Genomic DNA, 4,804 nt, shown 5'->3' on the forward strand with positions numbered 1-4,804 from the left:
TTGGACTAAGAAGTTGTCATCCTTTTTCTTGATTTGTCTTATTTCGCTTACGCTGCACGATTTATGATGTATTGCACAATTCAACATCAGCGCTAAACTGAGTCAATGATTTTTTGCATAAGAAATGGGGACACTCTTGAAAGAGACACCGTGCTTTCAATTTTATTTATTATCAAGTATTTAGGTGTTTAAGAATTAGATCTAGTTAATAGTAATGTTTATTAGTCTGGTATAAGAACTGTTCTACAGTTTCAGGTCCACCAGAAGGATTAGCCATCTAGCTAAAGTTTTTTGGATTTACATGGGTTTTCACTCAAAGAAGCGATGAATTAGATAAGTATCTGGCGAGGATCACTGCTAGTAGTTGTTCAAGTGAGCATTGCTTCATGACTAAGTTTGCCAAAGCCTGTAGTACCCATTGACTTAATACAAAAAATAAAAAAATAAAAATTAGCATATCGCAAGTAATTGCTGTCAAAAATCTGCAAGGGTGACTTCGCTGTACACGGATGTGTTATAAAATACTTGTGTATATATGCCAAACATACATATTTCGTGCGAATGTATGGACGCACATTGAAAACTTGTTTGCCTGTGCTGTGGATAAAATATTCACGTGAATAAATTAAGTCAAAAAATGTGTATGTACTCACTATGTATGAACTATAAATATACAAAACACCAAGCAAATTGAAATGCCAAAATCTACTCAACTACCGATTGGGAAAACAACAGTAACCCAGTGTCCGTGAAAGATAAAACAATGCAAGCTAAAGATGAGATTACAACGAAGCCAAAGAGTATTAAAAGTTGAATTTGTCAAGAGCTAAGACACAAAAAAGCAAGGGCCAACGAACAACGAACAACAGACAAGCAGAATGGGAGTAAATAGCTATAAGCTAATAACAAAAAGTGGCTGAGTTTCAATTTGTTTACAACAAATTTATAAAATTAGATATCACTCATGATCATAAAAGTGGTGGAATATGTAAATCATGAGATAAATCAACCAACCCTATTATGCAGAGCTTTCGTAAAAATAAAGTGCGAATGCCTGCTTTAGAGATAGTACAAAAGTAAATCTTGCATTTGGTCTTTCCTAATATGGTGCGTTGGACGGCGAGTATTTGATTCGTTGTCAGTGCAAACGAAATTATTTATAATAGAATATTTTCAAATATTTTAGTCACCGTTTGTGTGCTTACAACTCTTTATGGCTTTCTTTAATTAGATTCAATGTATTAGCTAGCTATTGTACGTATGAATGGATGATAGATACCAGTTTTGGCCTTCAGTTATGGTAAAAAACGAAATTTAGCGAGTAACTTCGGCTGCCACGTCACCGGGGACTCGACAGCATAATTCTGCCCGCTCATTTTACACGTACTAACAGTGACAGCCCCAAAAATGAATTTATACATTTTTTTAACTTTTCCGCAGAATATTCTGTGTTTGACCTCGAGCTGACCTGGAATTTTACCCCGCAAGGAGAAATGGATAACGAATTCGGACTCAGCAAACCCAAAAATATATATATATACACTTTTTTAATTTTTCCGTGGTATATTCTATGTTTGACCTTGAACTGACCTTCAATTTGACCCCGTAAGGACAAATGGGTAGCGATCGGGCTCAGCAACTCTAAAAAGATTTGTATCAATTTTTTTTAATTTTATGGTGAATATTCTAGGTTTGTCCTTGAAAAAAATTAGTTTTTAAGTTTTTAGGAAGTTAGGGTATGATTTCACCTCTTAAGGGGGGGGAATTTGCGTACTTGCCGCGATGTATTACCGTTGATTGGAGCTACAATATAAAAATACCAAACCGAATTTAAATACATACATTTCTTTATTATTAAATTTTTTCCAAATTTTTCCCAAAGATACCCCTATTCAAGGGTATGTTTTAACAAAATAAAAAAAAATTAATTCGGGCGTAGAAAATCTCTTCCAAAATCACTTACGAGCACCGTAAGATAAGAATTATTAAAATCGGTCAATAATTGGTTCCTGTAGCCATTTTTGAACAAAATTTGTCAAAAAATCCCCACTGTGCGCTGCCATTATCCCGCTTACGGCAGCCAATCAGTTGATTCTTTCAAATTCTCGGAAAGCCGGTTAACAGTCAGATATTGGCCATACCTTCCGACTTCTTTTCGCCATGGGATTTGTTTCCATAATTTACAATATTTGTATTAGGCAAAGAAGGTGCTAGATATAGCTAAACTCCACCCACATGAACAATACGGTGTGTTTTTTAGCCTAAATTGCACATAATAAATACGGGATAAAGATAACCCGTGCCGACTTTTAGTTGAACTTTACTAAAGCTTTAGAATGCGAAAAATTCTCTATGTTTCACATATTTAAAAGTAATTATAGGATATTTTAATAAAATTTTAATAGAACGGCAAGATTTCTCTCAAAGGCATCGAAATCGATTACTGGATAAGTGCATAGCTAGTAAGAATATAATTGTCTTCCTTAGTTAAATAAATAACTAAATAAAATTAATTAATGGAAAAAGTACAGTGACTTTTTAAGGGTGTATTTTTACAAGGTTGCAAAAATATTATACCTACTAGAATAATTTGTGTATACTCTGCAATTGTACAGCATTTTGAAATTGGTTTGACAGGGCGTATGACGAACGTTGAAATATTAAATTCACATTTTCTATACATTTTTTTTCCTTTAAAAATGCCTTTCGTAATATTAAATAAATAAGTATTTTAGTTTTGGATATGTCGTCTGGGGTTAACATAATGGTTGTAATGGTGCATAATGGAGCAAGATATTGGCGCATGTTTATGTGATACAGAAAATTTGGTTGAAATAAACACCGAGTTTTCAAATTCACTTGAAAATAAATCCCTTCTTCTAGAACTTGAATATCTTGGCTATTCATTTCATTATCTAGTCCTACCTTTGATGTTTAAAGAGCAGTTCATATTTTTTATTTTGCAATAGACATAATGCATCGGCATGCACAATGTCAAATAACAAAAACCTTTTTGTTGCCGCAACTATTTGAATGGGACTATTTTCCTTTTAATACTATACATGGTGTAAAAGGTGTAATTATTTGGATTTATCTATTAGGTGCGCAACTAAGTTCCCGCTGTTTGTCAATAGATGACGCCAGCAGTGTGTGCTAGTCGATTCTAACATAACCTAAATATCATAAACCAAGCTTAGATGTATGGTAAACAAATTACTTCGACACATTAGTTATTTTGTTTTGGCTTTCTGAAAATGCCTGATTTTGTGCCGAATAATCGTCATTTGCGGGAAGTTTTGATTTTCCTCTTTCATTCGAAAAAAAACGGAGGCTGAAGCGCATCGAGAGCTACAAAAATTTATAGCGATGCTGCTTTAAGTGAAACAACGTGCCGAGATTGGTTTCATCGCTTCAAATAGGGTGATTTTAATGTTCACGACCGTCCGCGTGAAGGAAGCCAAAAACCTTCGAAGACGCTTAATTAAAGACATTGCTCAATGAGGATCCGTTTCAAAAGCAAGATGAGCTTGCTTCCAAGCGTTTGCATGCTTTGGGAATGATTCAGAAACAGGGGACTTGGGTTCGTTATGAGTTAAAACCAAGGAATGTTGAATGTCATTTTTTCGCCTGTCAACAACTGCTACAGTGGCAAAAAAGGAAGGGTTTTTTTCATCGCATCGTGACGGGTGATGACAAATGGATTCATTACAGCAATCCAAAGAAAAGAAAGACATGGGGACTGCCCGGTCATGCTTCTACGTCGTCGCCTCGGCCGAATATTTACGATATTATGCTATGTATTTGGTGGGACCAAGTTGGTGTTATTTATTATGAACTGTTAAAACCAAGCGAAACCCTCACTGGGGATCGGTATCGAGTTCAATTGATGCGATTGAGCCGCGCACTGTGCGAGAAGCGGCCGCAATACGCGGAGAGGCATGAAAAAGTGATTCTTCAGACGCGCGGCCTCACGTGCCAAGCCCGTTAAAACCTATCTGGAAACACTGAAATGAGAAATCCTACACCGCCCACCATATTCTCCAGATATTGGGCCGTCCGATTATCACCTGTTCCGATCGATGGCACATGGGCTAGCTGAGCAGCAGTTCCATTCATATGAAGACATCAAAAAATGGCTTGATCTACCAAAAAGATGGGGGAAAGTAGTAGCCAGCGATGGACAATACTTTCAATGATTCACTTATAACTATTTTTTCAGAATAAAGTTGTATTCTCATCAAAAAACAGCGAGAACTTAGTTGCGCACCAATATAAAGAAACAATTATTTTGCAAAATGCGCAATGGAACTATTTTTATATCAGTATTAAGAACATGAAAATGCATATCAGATTTCATTTTACTTTGATCACTAGGAACCATGGGATATGCGATTTTTTAAATTGCCTGAGATACTTATACAAATTATTTCTATCAACCTAGCGGTCGTGAAAGTTGTACGAAGGTATCGTTATACCTAACGTCTTCAATTATTGGATACAACTTTTATCCGTAATCTCTTCTTTGATATCCACATTTTCGAAATGTGCCAGAGGTTCTCTATAAGGTTTAGATCAGGACTGTTCTTTTAAATATTTTTTTTTTTTAACTAAGTTCGAAATCCGGTTCCCTTGTGAGAGTGGTTTTTATTTAATCGTGTTTATATTTCCATCTGTAAAGGCTAGTTAGGAAAAGCACCCGCAAATTATCCGATTCCCCTTGAATTTTTCAGTTCGAATTAAGCATTGTGTTGCTAATAGAGCCTCCTATAGCCACTTCTGGGGCCCGCGAGGGTGTATATTGAGG

This window comes from Anastrepha ludens, chromosome 4, assembly GCF_028408465.1.
Source record: "Anastrepha ludens isolate Willacy chromosome 4, idAnaLude1.1, whole genome shotgun sequence".
NCBI lineage: Eukaryota > Metazoa > Arthropoda > Insecta > Diptera > Tephritidae > Anastrepha > Anastrepha ludens.